The sequence below is a fragment of the Symphalangus syndactylus genome, chromosome 18 (assembly GCF_028878055.3).
Source record: "Symphalangus syndactylus isolate Jambi chromosome 18, NHGRI_mSymSyn1-v2.1_pri, whole genome shotgun sequence".
NCBI classification, from domain to species: Eukaryota; Metazoa; Chordata; class Mammalia; order Primates; family Hylobatidae; genus Symphalangus; species Symphalangus syndactylus.
Window position 1 is genome coordinate 19,394,283 of NC_072440.2, and position 16,119 is coordinate 19,410,401.

Sequence of the window (16,119 nt, forward strand, 5' to 3'; positions counted from 1 at the left end):
ACCAGAATAAGGAGCCAGCTCTGTGAAGATCTAGAATAGTAGTGATGAGGGGAAAGTAGCAGGTAACGTTGGAAAAGGAGGCAGGAACTAGCTGACAGATGGCCCTTCTAGCCATGGCAAAAACTGGATTTTTTTTTTTTTTTTTTTTTGAGACAGGGGTCTGACTCTGTCACCCAGGCTAGAGTGCAGTGGCACAATCTCACTCACTGCAACCTCCGCCTCCCGGTTCAAGCAATTTTCCTGCCTCAGCCTCCCAAGTAGCTAGGATTACAGGCGCCCACCACTGCTCCTGGCTAATTTTTGTATTTTTAGTAGAGATGGGGGTTTCACCATGTTGGCCAGGCTGGTCTCGAACTCCTGACCTCGTGATCCACCCGCCTCGGCCTCCCAAAGGGCTGGTATTATAGGCGTAAGCCATCATGCCTGGCCAGTCTCCAAGGTCTTGGACCTGAGCAACTGTGCAGGTCCCATCAACTAAGACGAGGGAAGCCTGGTGAAAGAGCAGATTTTGGGGTTAGAAATCAAGAGTTCTGCTTTGGCCATGTTAAGTTGGGAGGCACATCAGACTCCTAAGTGGAGATGTCAAGTTTGCACCTTATGAGCACGGAGTTCACAGATGTCAGAACTAGAAATGTAAATGTGGGAAGCATCAGCATAGCACAGAACTAGATGTCATTGCCAAGGAGGGAACGCAGAGTAGGAGGCCTAGGACCAAATCCTAAAACACTCCAACATTTAGAAGTTAGGCAGAAAAGGAGGCAGGAAACAAAATTTGGGAACTGGCCAATGAAACAGAAGGAAAACGAGTAGTGCTGTTGTGTTGTGGAAACCAATAGAAGTGAGTATTTCTAGAAAGAGTGCTTTGGTTTTAATGTGTCCCCTCCAAAATTCAGGTGTTGCCAATGTGATAGTATTAAGAGCTGGAACCTTTAAGAGGTGATGAGGCCATGAAGACTCCTCCCATATCCATGGGATTAGGTCCCCTTCTAAAGGGGCCTGATGGAAGGAGTTGGCTCTCTTGCCCTTCTGCCAAATTAGGATGCAGCAAGAAGGCCCTCAACAAACACCTTGGACTTCTGAGCCTCCCAAACTGTGAGAAATAAATTTCTGTTCTTTGAAAATGACCCAGCATATTCTGTTACAGCAGCACAAAACAAAATAAGACAAGGAGTGGGTGATCATCCGTGTCAATCAATATGAGGACAGAGAACTAGTCCTTGGCTTAGCAAGCTGAAGGTTGTTTGTGATCCTGAAAAGAGCTTTTAATTTTAATGATCAAGGTGAAAGTCCAACTGGAGTGGGTTGAAGAAGGAATAGAAGAAAAGTGGAATCATGAGCATGAAGACAGCATATGACTTCAACCATTTAAAAATGTATAGGCCTGGCACAGTGTCTCACGCCTATAATCCCAGCTCTTTGGGTGGCCCAAGGCAGGCGGATCACCTGAGGTCAGGAGTTTGAGACCAGCCTGGCCAACGTGGTGAAACCTCATCTCTACTAAAAATACAAAAAATTAGCTGGGCGTGGTGGCACACGCCTCTTAGTCCCAGCTATTTGGGAGGCCAAGGGGGGAGAATTGCTTGAACCTGGGAGGCAGAGGTTGCAGTGAGCCAAGATCGCGCCACTGCACTCCAGCCTGGCAACAAAGTGAGACTCTGTCTCAAAAAAAAAAAAAAAGGCCAGGCGTGGTGGCTCACGCTTGTAATCCCAGCACTTTGGGAGGCCGAGGCAGGCGGATCACGAGGTCAGGAGATCGAGACCACGGTGAAACCCAGTCTCTACTAAAAATACAAAAAAATTAGCCGGGCGTGGTGGCGGGCACCTGTAGTCCCAGCTACTCGGAGAGGCTGAGGCAGGAGAATGGCGTGAACCCGGGAGGCGGAGCTTGCAGTGAGCCGAGATCGCGCCACTGCACTCCAGCCTGGGTGACAGAGCGAGACTCCGTCTCAAAAAAAAAAAAAAAAAAAGTAAAATAGTCAAAAGGTGAAAACAATCCAATGTCCATCAATTGATGAATGGATAAACAAAATGTAGCATACGCAGACAATGAACTATATTATTTATCCATAAAAGGAATGAAATACTGATATATGCTACAACATGAATGAACCTTGAAAATATTACACTCAGTGAAAGAAGCCAGTCACAAGGGGCTGCAGACTGTATGATTCCATTTATATGAAATGTCTAACATAGGCAAATCCATGAAGACTGAAAGTAGATGAATGGTTGCCAGGGGCTGAGGGAAGGGCAGATGGGAAATGACTGCTCATGGGTAACGGAGTTTTCTTTTGGGCTAATGTAGATGTTCTGGAATTAGATACTGATGATGATTGCACAACATAGTGAATGTACTAAAAACGGGTAAATTATACACTTTAAAAGGGTCACTTTTATGGTATATGAATTATATCTCAATTTTAAAAATAATTACAGTTTAAGTATAGTAGAACATTAGAGTAAGAAGGTTGAGTTTTTTGAGGACCACTGAGTACTGACAACAGTGAATTAGCTTCTCCCCATCTTGCCTTTCTCTTCCCCTGCAGAGCTGCTACTACTCACCACCTTAAATATTCACCTCTGCAGAGATTTAATGCTTATACAAAACCAAGGAAAGAAAAGAAAGTATAAACAATTAGAAATAGCTTATCCATAACTGTGAAAAGGATCCCCTTCTCTCTCATTTGTAACTAACAATTTCCTAACACAGCTTTGCATGAATGTGACATCTTAGCAACCTGTGAAGTCAGGAACTTCCTAAGCTGCTAAAAAAAAAAAAAAAGAAAAATAAAAGCCTGTAATTTTTCAAGTTACTGTAACAAGCCCCCTTCCCCTGCCATAGTCTAAGTAATTACTGGAATAATCACTGGAAAAAAAAAAAAAAACTGACAACACTTTGAAACTCAGGTTTCCAACCCACTGGTTTTGGTTGATTGTTTTTAAGGCTAAATAAAATCCACAGATGTCTCTCTTCACATGGGTTGCAGTTGCTCCCTATTATAATGAAGTATTAATAAAATAGTTTTCCAAAAGCAAAAGCCACTAAAAGCAGTTTAAAGGAAAAGAGATACAAACAAGGAAAAGTGCAGCAATTTGCAAAACAGGCTCTAAGGGGGAAAAAGCTATTTACGAATCTGCTTTTACAGATATGCCTCCACGTCTCCTGAGTTTTCGCCACAGCCCAGGCATTTGGTTCCCAGGCCCAGCTAGAGCAGGGTTTGGGTGAGACACTGGCTGTCAGAGCCCAAGGCTCAGAAGCACTTCTGGGCACTCTGCACAAATGCTCACAGGACCATTCTTTTCTACTGAGAATACAGTAAGATGCAAACAAAATGATAAACTTAAGTTGTAGCAGGATAAATTTCAGGGCAAAGGAAATCTCTGGATTATAAACACAGTCAATAGGCTAATCATGGCAAAGGAAGCTCTGGACTCTTCTTTGAGTCTTGTAATTACATTAACACAACTTTTTGTGGTGTGTTTTGAGATAGGGTTTCACTCTGTTGCCCAGGCTGGAGTGCAGAGGCATGATCAGAGCTCACTGCAGCCTTGAACTCTCAGGCTCAAGCAATCCTCTCATCTCAGCCTCCTGAGTAGCTGGGACTACAGGAGTGCACCAACACACCAGGCTAATTTTCTTGTACTTTTTTGTAGAGACCGGGTCTCACTATGTTGCCTAGGCTGGTCTCAAACTCCTGGGCTCAAGGCATCCTCCTGCCTTAGCCTCCCAAAGTGCTGGGATTACAGGCGTGAGTCAACACACCCAGTTGATCAGTAGTTCTCAAAATACAGAGTGTATCAGAATCATCTGGAGGGCTTCCTAAAACCCAGACAGCTGAGGCCCAGCCCCCGAATTTCTGACTCAGCAGGTGTGAGTAGGACCTGAGACTCTGCCGCTCCCAGGTGATGAGGATGCTTTTGGTCCAGGGAACACACTTTGAGAACCACTGACCTGAATTCCTCTTTGACCATTATTCGTTCAAATTCTAGCTCAGATGTGGCCTCCTCTAACAAGCCTTTCTTTCCAACTTCCATGTCCCCTACCTCCTTCCCCAATAGAATTAATCATTGTACATGCTGCTGTTGATTTCATGTGATACTATAATTTATGTACATGTGTATCTGTCCCATGTCCGGTACCTAGCCCAGTGCCTGACATGTGGCAGGGGCTGACTGTTTGATGAATAAGCACAGCAAACTCTTAGAAGGTCCCGATGTACAACACGCTCTTTTCCTGTGCCTTGGCTCTCTACTGCCCCCCCTCCTCTTTACCTGACTTATTCTTCAAGGCACAGCTCAAGCATTGCCTCCTCTAAGAAGCCTTCTCTGATACCCTCCCTGCCTTTAGTTTGTGTTAGGCGCCCCTATTCCTCTGGGCCCCCAACCAACCCGTCTATACATATCTTACTAATAGCTACCATTCATTGCATGCTAAGTGCCAGGGACTCAAATAAACAGAACTGAATTAAATCCTTTAGAGGTTCTTTGGCCCAGCAATTCCCACTTCTGGAAATTTATCCTACATGCCAGCAAAATGATCTATATACAACATAACTCCCTATAGCACTGGTTTTGAAAACAAAATATCAGATGGCAAAATATTAGGAAACCTCAATACCCACTGATACAGGACTGTTTAATTACAGTATATATAATAAAATGGTGTGCAGCTGTCACTGATAGGAGCTAAGTAAAAAAAGCAAGGAGAGTGAGAAGAATGTGAAAATACTTGTTAAAAAGGGGAGAAATTTTCATATAAAATAAAGGCTACATGTTGGGGGAACTGGGTGGCAGGGAAACTTTTACTTCATACTCTTTCTGTACCTTTTTCATTTTGAACCGTGTTACTACCTATGCAAAGAAAGTTAAACATGAAAACAATTTTAAAGACCTTTAGAGAATCACAGAGCAAGAGAGATTAGGGTGCCCCCCATTTAATTCAACATAAAAATGAAATGAGTATGAGGAACTTCTACAAAGTTTAGATTTTTTTCCCTAGATGACTTGTTCCGTATCTATGAAATAGCCAACGAGTTCTATTTTCTCTTTATTTCACATATCTGCTTTATTAGTGTCTTCAGTGTGTGCTGGGTCTAAAGAGTCAATCTAGCACAGCTGAAGTTCATTAAATCTAATGACTACATTGCAGTTCTTTTTTTTTTTTTTCCTTTGAGACGGAGTTTCACTCTTGTTGCCCAGGCTGGAGTGCAATGGTGTGATCCTGGCTCACCGCAACCTCCGCCTCCCAGGTTCAAGCAATTCTCCTGCCTCAGCCTCCCGAGTAGCTGGAATTACAGGCATGCAGCACCACGTCCAGCTAATTTTGTATTTTCAGTAGAGACAGGGTTTCTCCATGTTGAGGCTGGTCTCGAACTCCTGACCTCAGGTGATCCGCCCACCTCGGCCTCCCAAAGTGCTGGGATTACAGGCGTGAGCCACTGCGCCTGGCCCTATTTTTTTTTTTCTGAGACGGAGTCTCGCACTGTCGCCCAGGCTGGAGTGCAGTGGCCCGATCTCAGCTCACTGCAAGCTCTGCTTCCTGGGTTCACGCCATTCTCCTGCCTCAGCCTCCAGAGCAGCTGGGACTACAGGCGCCCGCCACCACGCCCGGCTAATATTTTGTATTTTTAGTAGAGACGGGGTTTCACCGTGTTAGCCAGGATGGTCTCAATCTCCTGACCTCGTGATCCGCCTGCCTCGGCCTCCCAAAGTGCTGGGATTACAGGCATGAGCCACCGTGCCTGGCCTACACTGCAGTTCTTACCACACCTGACCACTCAGTAACATTTAGCTGTGTAATCACTTCCTCCTTCTTAACACACAGTCTCTCTGGGTGTCTATGTGTCATGATTGTTTGGTTTTCCTCCTGGCTTTCTGGCTCCTTCTTAGTCTCCTTTTCCAGTTCCTCCTCCTATGCCTGTTCTTCAGATGCCTTTATGTTCCGCCTTTGACTCTCCTCTAGCTCTCTGCACTCTCCTGGAACTCCTGGATGACTCTCACAACTTCAATTAACATCTACAAGCAGATAACTGATTTCTAGCTCCAAGATGCATTTCTCTCTCAACCTCAGACCAGCACATCCAGCTGGTGGGCAGCTCCTCCATATTCAAATCTGCCGCGCTCCAAGTTAACTCATCACCTTTCCTCATGAACCTGGGTCCTCCTTCAGTGGTCCCGTTGCCATTACGACCTACCTACCCACTCTCTCCAGGCAGGACTTGGGAGTGATGTTTAATGGATTCTTCATCTTTCCATTTTCACCCCTCAACTATTCAGCCTTTCCTAATGTTTTTGAAACCTCCCCTTTCTCTTACAACCTGTTGCTACTTTCTAGTTGGGGCTGCCATCATTTTTCACCATCATGATTATTATACATCTCTCAACTGGAATCTCTGCCTCCACTCTCGGCCCCTCCCTCCAACCACTCTCTACCCTGCAGCCACAGAAATTCTTTCAAAATGCAACTGATCATTTCCCTCCCGTCTTTAAAACCTTCCCTTTGCTTTAAAGTCCAAATTTGTTAACTTGATTTATAAGACCCTGCATGACCTAGCAGCCCCTGCTACTCCCTGCAGCCTCATCTCTGAACACCTGCCTCGCACTTGCCTCCAATGCACACTTTATGCTTTGGCAACGTTATCTTGGAACCCACCTGTGTTCTCTCAGCATGCTGCTAAATACAGCAATTACTCAGCAGTATGTAAAGACAGCCTTGAAACCTGGACCCTACCAAACTCCATGATGAAGGAGCTAGTGGCACTGAACTTCTAGAATTGACTCCCCCTCCGGTTACCCTAGTAATTTTTGTTGATCATTTATATCACCCTTTATGACAAGGACATCTGAGGTGAACATCCATAGTATACAAATTTCTCAGCTGCCTCCTCCAAAACTGGCATCAGCAGAAGAGCAAAGTAACTCTAAGAATCACACTCTACCTTGAACTCCACTCCTGCTACAAGGTTTGCAGCTGGGTCTGCTTACCCTTCCCTGAGTCAATATTTTCTTTGTGACAGAGATAGAGTGTTCCTTTAGGTGAGACTTAGGTGTGACTGCATAAGGGAGAACACTGACTGGAAACATGTACCAGGGAAACAGGCACCTCACCCTAGAATTCAGCACACAAGGTATGCGTGTCCCCTTCCTGCACAGGAGTACCAGTTAAACTCTGCTGCCCTACGCGGACTTGCTCACACTCATAACTGTGCCAGGCTCCTCTAGTTCTTCATAGCAAATAATCAATCATCCACAGTAATCTGGTTACTTACCTGAGTCCCTCCTGGATCATTCCTCTAGTATTTATGGCCTGGCAGTTTCTGGAAAGGATAAGGAAAGCAAAAGCAAGGTAACTGCATGGACCTTCTGTCATTCCCACTACCAGGTGTTGGGGATAACCACCTCCCCCAGAAGTAGAAGTGAAATAAATACTAGTTAGCTAACTGCAACTCAGCTTTCAGGTCGCTCTGAAAAATAGCAGACAAGAGTTTTTGAGGAAAATAAAACTCCTTAAGGACTGACTGGCAAAGAAGACCACTGAAAAGTTTATATTGAAAGTTTTATATTAACATAGGCGCTTAGGGCACCTAAGAGGAGATCATAAATACAGTTAACAAAGTTGCTATTTTTCATATAATTAAACTACAGAGGTCAACAAATTATCTCATCTTTACATCATTTATCTGTCATTATCATCTATATAATTACTGGAAATGTTTCATTTGCAGATATGAACATACCTACATAACATTACCCTAAAGAATGGTAATTATATTATACTAGAGTATATACAGTATTATAGAGTATATACGCTGTTATACTCTGTGGCAGTGAGTAGACGGAGGTATTAGAAGGAAACCTATGAAAGAAGGAAAAATAATATGTATTAAGCATTCATCACACTGCTAAGCACATTCACAGGCATTATCCCCATTTTACACCTGAGAAAACCAGGGATCAGAGAGCTTAAGCATCTTGCCCATATCAAACAGAAGGACCAACCCCTCAGCAGTCTTGCTATACCATACTCACAAGCACAACTCTAGTTATCAACTTTGCAGGACAGTTTCCAGAAAAGATCAGGAAACTATCTGTGCATGTGCAGGAACAAAATATCTTGACTTGGGATGACAGACCTAGCGGGTGCCAGCCAGATTTAAGACACAAAGCAACCGTATTAAAAAAATTGTGTGAAAATTCAAAATTAAACATAAATTAGGAGAGAATTCTCATAAGAGCAAACAAACTTCTCTAACACATCTGCACCTATATTTAGAGACCATTAACTTCTTTAGTACTGGGGTGCAGGGCAAAGGGACTCACACAAAGTCATGAATTATAGAGTTAGAAGGATCCTTTGGGTTCATCTCTCATATTTTTTGAAAAAGAAACTAGGGGCCAGGCACATTGGCTCACATATGTAACCCCAGCACTTTGGCAGATTGAGACAAGAGGATTGCTTGAGGCCAGGAGTTCAAGACCAGCCTGGGCAACATAGCGAGATCTCACCTCTAGTTGTCTTTTTATTAAAAAAAAAAAAAAGAAACTCGGACTAAAGAGGTCAAAAGACTGATTTAAAGCAGCATAGCCAGACCAGAAGTCTCCAATTTCTACTATTCTAATCTGAAACTGAATCGAAAACTTGGAAACAGCCAGAGACAGGCCCATTGGATTACATTCAGATCAGCATCATTACCAACAGAAATCCCAGAAGATACGTCACAAGGTTGTCCTCCTACTGTTGTGAACCTTAAGGTTAAGCAGACCATATCTTTATATTATTTCGTACTTAATAATGCTGATTTCAACAATCAGGTCCATACACTTCACTCCCACGTTGTAAAAGTTACACAACCATCTGAACTAACCATGAATTAATGACAACTTTTTGCCTCATCTAGCCCCATTTAAGTTCCTCTTGGCTGGGAGAGGTGCTGGCTCACACCTGTGATCCTAGCACTCTGGGAGGCCAAGGCAGGTGGATTGCTTGAGTGCAGGAGTTCAAGACCAGCCTGGGCAACATGGCAAAACCCCATCTCTACTAAAAATACAAAAAAAAAAAAAAAAAAACCCAAAAAATTAGTCAGGCATGGTGGCGTGCGCGTGTAGTCCCAGCTACCTGAGAGGTTGAGATAGGACCATCGCCTGGGCCCGGGAGGTTGAGGCTGCAGTGGGCTGAGGTTGCATCACTACACTCCAGCCTGGGCAACCAGAGTGAGACCCGGTCTTGAAGAAAAAAAAAAAAAGTTGTTCCTCTGCTTTTTCTGCTCATGTTCCTCCTGGACAAAGTTAGGGAACAAGCCGCATGCTATTTACCTTCAATGGTTGCTCAGCAACCTTCATTCATCTCTAGTTGACTTTACATCATATTTCCTTCAGCGATACTTTCAAATCATTCTCGTAATTCTTCTGATACCCAACTACTCTCTGCTGCCACTCACTCCCAGCTGAGGGACTGTACTCCAGCTTTAACGAAGCTCAGCTTATTAGACTTAGGCTTCCTCAACTTCCTTATTCTCCATGTCAAAACTGCTTTTCACCTGTTTTCTCTTTCTGCCCACCCTCTCAGAAGAGAAAGTGGTTTTCTTCCTTCCTACGTTAACTTCTCCACCCACAAGAACCTTTCAACCCATTTCCTTTATACTCTTTTCCTTTGTGCATCTTCAGTCTTTTCTTCTCCAATGGCTTTATGTCCAGTGCAAATACTCAGATCTCCTGAACCCTGAATTAAACAAAACAAAGCAACTATCCCTGTACCCACTCAAGCATTTACCTTTCTAGCTCTTATCCCTCTGCCTCACTGCCATACTTTTTAAAAGTGCCCATGCTTTATCAATCAACTCACTCCTTAAGCTTTTCACCCTAGCTTCTGTCACCACCTAAACTGTTTTCTAAGGTCTCCAGTGATTTCCTAGTCATTATTTGGAATCCAGTTCCTGTGGCTTCATTTCCTGAAACTCCCTGAAGCATCAGACTCTGCTGACTTACTTTGGTTTCTTGAACTGTTCAATGACTGAGGGCACAGACCATATTGTTTTTTCTTCTCTATTTAACTGTTTTACTACCTCTTTTCTCCAGACCCCCAAAAAAGACATTCCCCACATCAGTCTTCTTTCTTTTAGTCCATTCCTAATGGATTCCAACTGGGGAGTCCATTCCTATTCTGAATGGGGATTTAGCTATTACTGTCATATAGATAAATTACAAATCTCTATCTCTGCCATGACAACACAGATTATTTCCAACTTATTGTTGGATAGCTTAATTTGACTATATACCACAACACATTAAAATATGTATTTCTTTTTTTTTGAGCTGGAGTCTCGCTCTGTCGCCCAGGCTGGAGTGCAGTGGTGCTATCTCGGCTGACTGCAAGCTCCACTTCCCAGATCCATGCCATTCTCCTGCCTCAGTCTGCCGAGTAGCTGGACTACAGGTGCCCACCACCACGCCCGGCTAATTTTTTGTATTTTTAGTAGAGACAGGGTTTCACCGTGTTAGCCAGGATGGTCTCGATCTCCTGACCTCGTGATCCGCCCGCCTCGGCCTCCCAAAGTGCTGGGATTACAGGCGTGAGCCATCGCACCCGGCCAATATGTATTCCAATTTTTTTTAAATTTTTGTTTATTTATTGGAGATGGGGGTCTCCCTATGTTATCCAGGCTGGAATACAGGTGCACGCCACTGTGCCTGGCTTAAAATCTGTGTTTCTTGAATAAACCTATTTTTATTCCATCTCAGATGATTCTTTTTAATATTCCTGTTTCTTCTCCCAAGACATTCAGATCCTAAGGTTTAGGGTAATTTTTGGCTCCTTTTTTGTTGTTGTTGTTTTTAGAGACAGGGTCTCGTTCTGTTGCCCAAACTGAGTGCAGTGGTGGGATCATGACTCACTGCAGCCTTGACTTCCCAGGCTCAAGTGATCATCTCTCCTCAGCCTCCTGAGTAGCTAGGACTACGGGCACATGCCATCATGACTGGCTAATTTTTATTTTTAGAGACAAGGTCCCACTATTTTGCCCAGGAAGGTCTTGAACTCCTGCGCTCAAGCAATCCTCCCACTTTGGCCTCCCAAAGTGTTGGGATTACAGGCATGAGCCACCATGCCTGGCCTTGGCTCCTGCTTTTACTCTCACATCAAATCAGTTGCAAGTCTACTGATTTCACCTCTAAAATACCTCTAGCATCTCCATCTCCATTTCCACTGCCTTAATCCAGACCCTCCCTGCCACTTTTCTGGGCCACAGTCAAAATCTCCTGAAGATTTCTGTGCCTCCAGATTATCATTCCGTTTATGTTAAAGAGTAGGTTAATATCCCCTGAAAAACAGCTCTGATTCCATAGACCCCAATCTCTTTTTGAGTCAGCTCTTATTTTCCCTTCATGTACCCTAAGCTTTAGCCAACTGGGCCCCTCACTACTGTCTCAACATGCCTCTGTGCCTTTATTTATATTGTCCTCTGCTAAGAAGGCCACCTTCCATTTCCAAATATCCAGATTCCATCTCTCTTTCAGTGCTTAGCTCTGAAACACCACTTCTGTGAAGCTTTCCTTAGTACTTCAACATTTACTTGTTCCTACTGACTTCTTTTTTTTTTTTTTGAGACGGAGTCTCTCTCTGTCGCCAAGGCTGGAGTGTAGTGGCACGATCTCGGCTCACTGCAAGCTCCACCTCCCGGGTTCACACCATTCTCCTGCCTCAGCCTCCCCAGTAGCTGGGAATACAGGCACCTGCCACCACGCCAAGCTAATTTTTTATATTTTTAGTAGAGACAGGGTTTCACCGTGTTGGCCAGGATGGTCTCGATCTCCTGACCTCATGATCTGCCCGCCTTGGCCTCCCAAAGTGCTAGGATTACAGGTGTGAGCCACTGCACCTGGCCGTTCCTAATGACTTCTATCTCACTTTGCTGGTGTGGGTGCCTTATCTATAAACTGAAAGCTCTTCAAGGGCTGAATCCTCATTAGCAGCTAGTACAGTACTTAGGGATTTAATAAATGTTTGAAGTAGTAATCACCTGTTTCATGAGATATTTAATTACCTGTTTTATGACCTACATAAATATACCTTCCATAGTATTTTGTGAAGAAATCTACCTTCACCTTTATACAGTGTTACTGTGGGAGCAAGAAGGCCTGGGCCTGACAACTTGTTCTGCCACTTGGCTGTGTGGCCAATTCATCTTCCATAACCTCAGCTTCCCTATCAGTAAAATTAGGATAATAGGTACCTGCAGAATAAGTGAAAAAGTTCTTAAAACCCCTATCACATGCTTGGCATGGAGACCCTATTTTCCAAAGATGGGCTAACACAATATAACGTATCTCACATGCTCTTCTTCAAATGTGATGAAACTTCTCCCATTGAATGGTGGGGTCTATGTCCCATTCACTCCCCGTGAACCCAGGCAAACCTCTGTGACTCCCTCAACCAAGAGAATATGGTGATATTGTGTAGCTTCTGAGGTTATGTCATAAAAATGGCATGCATTTTCACCTTGTTCCCTTGGGAGGTGGAACACACCTGCCATGCTGTGAGGTAGGTAAGGTAACATGGAGAGGTCACATATAGGTGCTCCAGCCAACAGTCCCAGGTGGGACCCAGCTGACAGCCACCATCAACCCCAAGACATGTAAGGAAACTTTAGACGTGATTCCAGTCCCATCTAGCTGCAACTGCTTGAGATACCCCAGGAAAAACTACCTACCACCAACCAACCCCCCAGCAAGAGATAATAATAAAATGATTATTTTTGCCTTAAGCTGCTAAATTCTGGAGTGATCAGTATATAGCAATAGATAAATGAAAGAATTGGTGCTCAGTATGTTGTAGCTGTTAACATCATGCCATTTTAAATTTCAGTCTCCTCTCAACTCTTATTTTTTCAGATTGATGAGTCCTAAACTTATCCTGACCTCACATGGCAGGCACCACTCTTATTCTTTCATTTAACATCATGAGTGCTTACTCTGTGTCAGAGCCTAGGCTAGATCCATGTCTAGATCCTAGACAGGACAGTGAACAAAACAAAATCCTGTCTTTGTGGAGCTTTTATTCTGATCTGGTAGAAAGACAAATCTGTAATATAAAATAAGAATTATTATTTGAGACAGCGTCTGACTTTGTCTGCCAGGCTGCAGTGCAGTGGCGTGATCTTGGCTCACTGCAACCTCTGCCTCCTGGGCTCAAACCATCCTCCCACCCCAGCCTCCTGAGTAGCTGGGACTAAGGCATATACCACCATGCCTGGCTAGTTTTTGTATATATTTTTGGTAAAGACAGGGTTTTGCCATGTTGCCCAGGCCAGTCTTGAACTCCTGGCCTCAAGGAATCCTCCCACCTTGGCCTCCCAAAGTGCTGGTATTACTGGTGTGAGCCACTGTGCCCAGCCCCAAGAATTATTAACTTATAACAAATTGCACAATAGTTTACATACATGTTGGGTAGTAATAAAGGGCTCTCATGCTTATTTATCATTTGTTCTTTTCCAGAAACTAAAGGACTCCAATTATTTAGCTTCTAGATTTACCTTTTAAATTTGGAGTAATAATATAATACTTCAGTGTGTATTTCCAGTTCCTAAATGCACTATTTTGTATCGTTAAAATGCCTTGTAGCTGGGCATGGTGGCTCATTCCTCTTATCCCAGCACTTTGGAAGGCCAAGGCAGAAGGATCACTTGAGCCCAAGAGTTTGCGACCAGCCTGGGCAACATAGTGAGGCTTCATCACTACAAAAAATTTTAAAAATTAGCTGAGTATGGTGGCGCACACCTGTAGTCCCAGCTACTTGGGAGGCTCAGGTGGGAGGACTGCCTGGATTCTGGAGGTGGAGGTTGCAATGAGACAAAATCATACCACTTCACTCCACCCTGGGCAACAGAGTGAGACCCTGTCTCAAAAAAAAAAAAAAAAAAAAAGAAAAGCTTGTGCCCCTTTTCTGATGGCTTATATAGACTAGTAAAATGTTTCTATAACTTTTCCTAATTACTTGGTTCTTCCCAATATGGATGACTATCATGCTAAAACATTGCTTATATTATGTGAATCAATGGGGGAAAATATAATTTACAACAACAGAAGCTGAAGCAACTTGTATTTTTAATTTATTAATTTATTTTTGAGCAGGGTCTTGCTCTGTTGTCCAGGCTGGAGGGAAGTGGTGTGACCACAGCTCACTGCAGCCTCGACCTCCCAGGCTCAAGCAATCCTCCCATCCCAGCCTCCCGAGGAGTTAGGACTATAGGCACACACCACCACGCCCTGCTAATTTTTTGTTACTGTTGTAGAGAGGGTCTTATTATGTTGCCCAGGCTGTTCTCAAACTCCTGGGCTCAAGCAATCATCCTACCTTGGCCTCCCAAAGTACCAGGATTATAGGTGTGAGCCCGGCCTGTTTTTATGATTATAAAAGTTATAGGCTGGCCACAGTAACTCATGCCTGTAATGATCACTTGAGGTCAGGAGTTTGAGACCAGCCTGGCCAACATGGTGAAGCCCCGTCTCTATTAAAAATACAAGAATTAGCCAGGTGTGGTGGGGTGTGCCTGTAATCCCAACTACTCGGGAGGCTGAGGTGGGAGAATCGCTTGAACCCAGGAGGCAGAGGTAACAGTGAGCTGAGATAGTGCCACTGCACTCCAGCCTTGGTGACAGAGTGAGACCCTATCTCAGAAAAAAAAAAAAAAAAAAAAAAAATTATAGACACTCATGGTTAAAAAAAGCTAGAAAATGTACAATTAATAAATGAATAAAGAAATGCCAGAATGTTTACTGATTATTCCTGGGTGGTGCAGATAAGCATAATTACTTAATCACACACACATACAAATACATACACAGCATAAAAAAATGTTAATAGTCACACAAGAACACTTCCAGCACTGTATAAAATTCTCTTGGACAGCACTTCACTACATTATACTGCCTCTCAGGACTAGGTTCTGTGGTACGTACATTTAGTCTTTGTCCATGGGATTATAATTTCATTGACCAGACAGACACATAAGATGGCAAACAACCCAAGGCCAGTTAATAAGAGAGACCAGGCCGAGCACGATGGCTCACACCTATGATCCCAGCACTTTAGGAGGCTGAGGCGGGCTGATCACTTGAGCCCAGGAGTTTGAGACCACCCTGGGCAACATGATGAAACCGAATCTCTACAAAAAATACAAAAATTACCTGGGCATGGTGGTGCACATCTGTAGTCCCAGATTACTCAGGAAGCTGAGGTGGGAGTATTGCTTGGGCCTGGGAGGTGGAGGTTGCAGTGAGTGGAGATCGTGCCACTGCACTCCAGCCTGGGTGACAAAGTGAGACCCTGCCTTAATAATAAGAACAAAAACCACAAATACTACCAAAGTTCAAAGAAATAAAGAGATAACTACAGGTTGATATGGAAAAGCCTTCATGAAGGAGGGAGATATTTACTTAATAACTCACTGAGGGATATGCATATGCTGCAGCAGGTACTGCATGGGCCTGAACTGAGCAAGACTTAGGGAGACCACAGTTTAACAGAGATAAACAATCCCAACAGTCAGTCACCCTCCACCCCACATCTTTCATTAACTAGCAGTGTTACATAGGGACTCTGGTCCTTATGAAGGGGTGATCTCAGACTTCTAGTCTTGAAATGCTGTGATCCAAAGAGAAGAGGAAAAGAGAAAGGCACCAGCGAGTAAGGGAAGCAACAGAGAAAAGGTACAAAGTGGACAGCATGAGTTAGACATTCCCCTAGAACACAAAGCAGACCCAATGGTGACTTTGTGTTGAGGAAATACTCATTCAATCAACATATGTTTACTGAGTGCCTATTATGTACCAGGCACTGTTTTAAGTGCTGGGAACACAGAAGTGCTCAAAATAGATAGAAATCCCTTCTTTGAAAGTCCCAGCATTCTAGAGGGGAAAGAAGTGACTTAAAAAATTAATGAGACCATACTGTATGTCAGATGAATAGTGCTATAGAGTAAAATGAGGCAGGAAGAGCCACAGGCACTTTCAGGAGCTGCTATTCTAAATTAGGTGGTCAGGGAAGGCTCAGTAAGAAAAATCTGAGCAAATACCTGAAGAAGGTGAGGGGCTGATGGAAGCAGAAGTCCGAAGCAAAGAGCAGCA

At 43.8% G+C, this 16,119-nt stretch overlaps 1 protein-coding gene across 28 annotated transcripts in view; it reads right to left on the bottom strand.

Annotated features, from left to right (window-relative positions):
- The window catches only part of SGSM3 (small G protein signaling modulator 3), a 40,795-nt gene that overhangs the window by 16,295 nt on the left and 8,381 nt on the right, over window positions 1-16,119 (bottom strand). For 14 of the 28 annotated variants that reach the window (XR_010116987.1, XM_063622929.1, XM_063622921.1 and 11 more), the window contains exon 2: window positions 7,269-7,316. The exons of 10 other annotated variants lie outside the window; for them this stretch is intronic. The gene's annotated coding sequence lies outside the window, so the exon portion shown is untranslated. Of the gene's footprint in view, window positions 1-7,268; window positions 7,317-7,736; window positions 7,856-12,965; window positions 13,076-15,180; window positions 15,300-16,119 lie in introns of all 28 variants that reach the window. 4 more of the 28 variants (XM_063622913.1, XM_063622915.1, XM_063622911.1 and 1 more) reach the window with 3 other exon arrangements.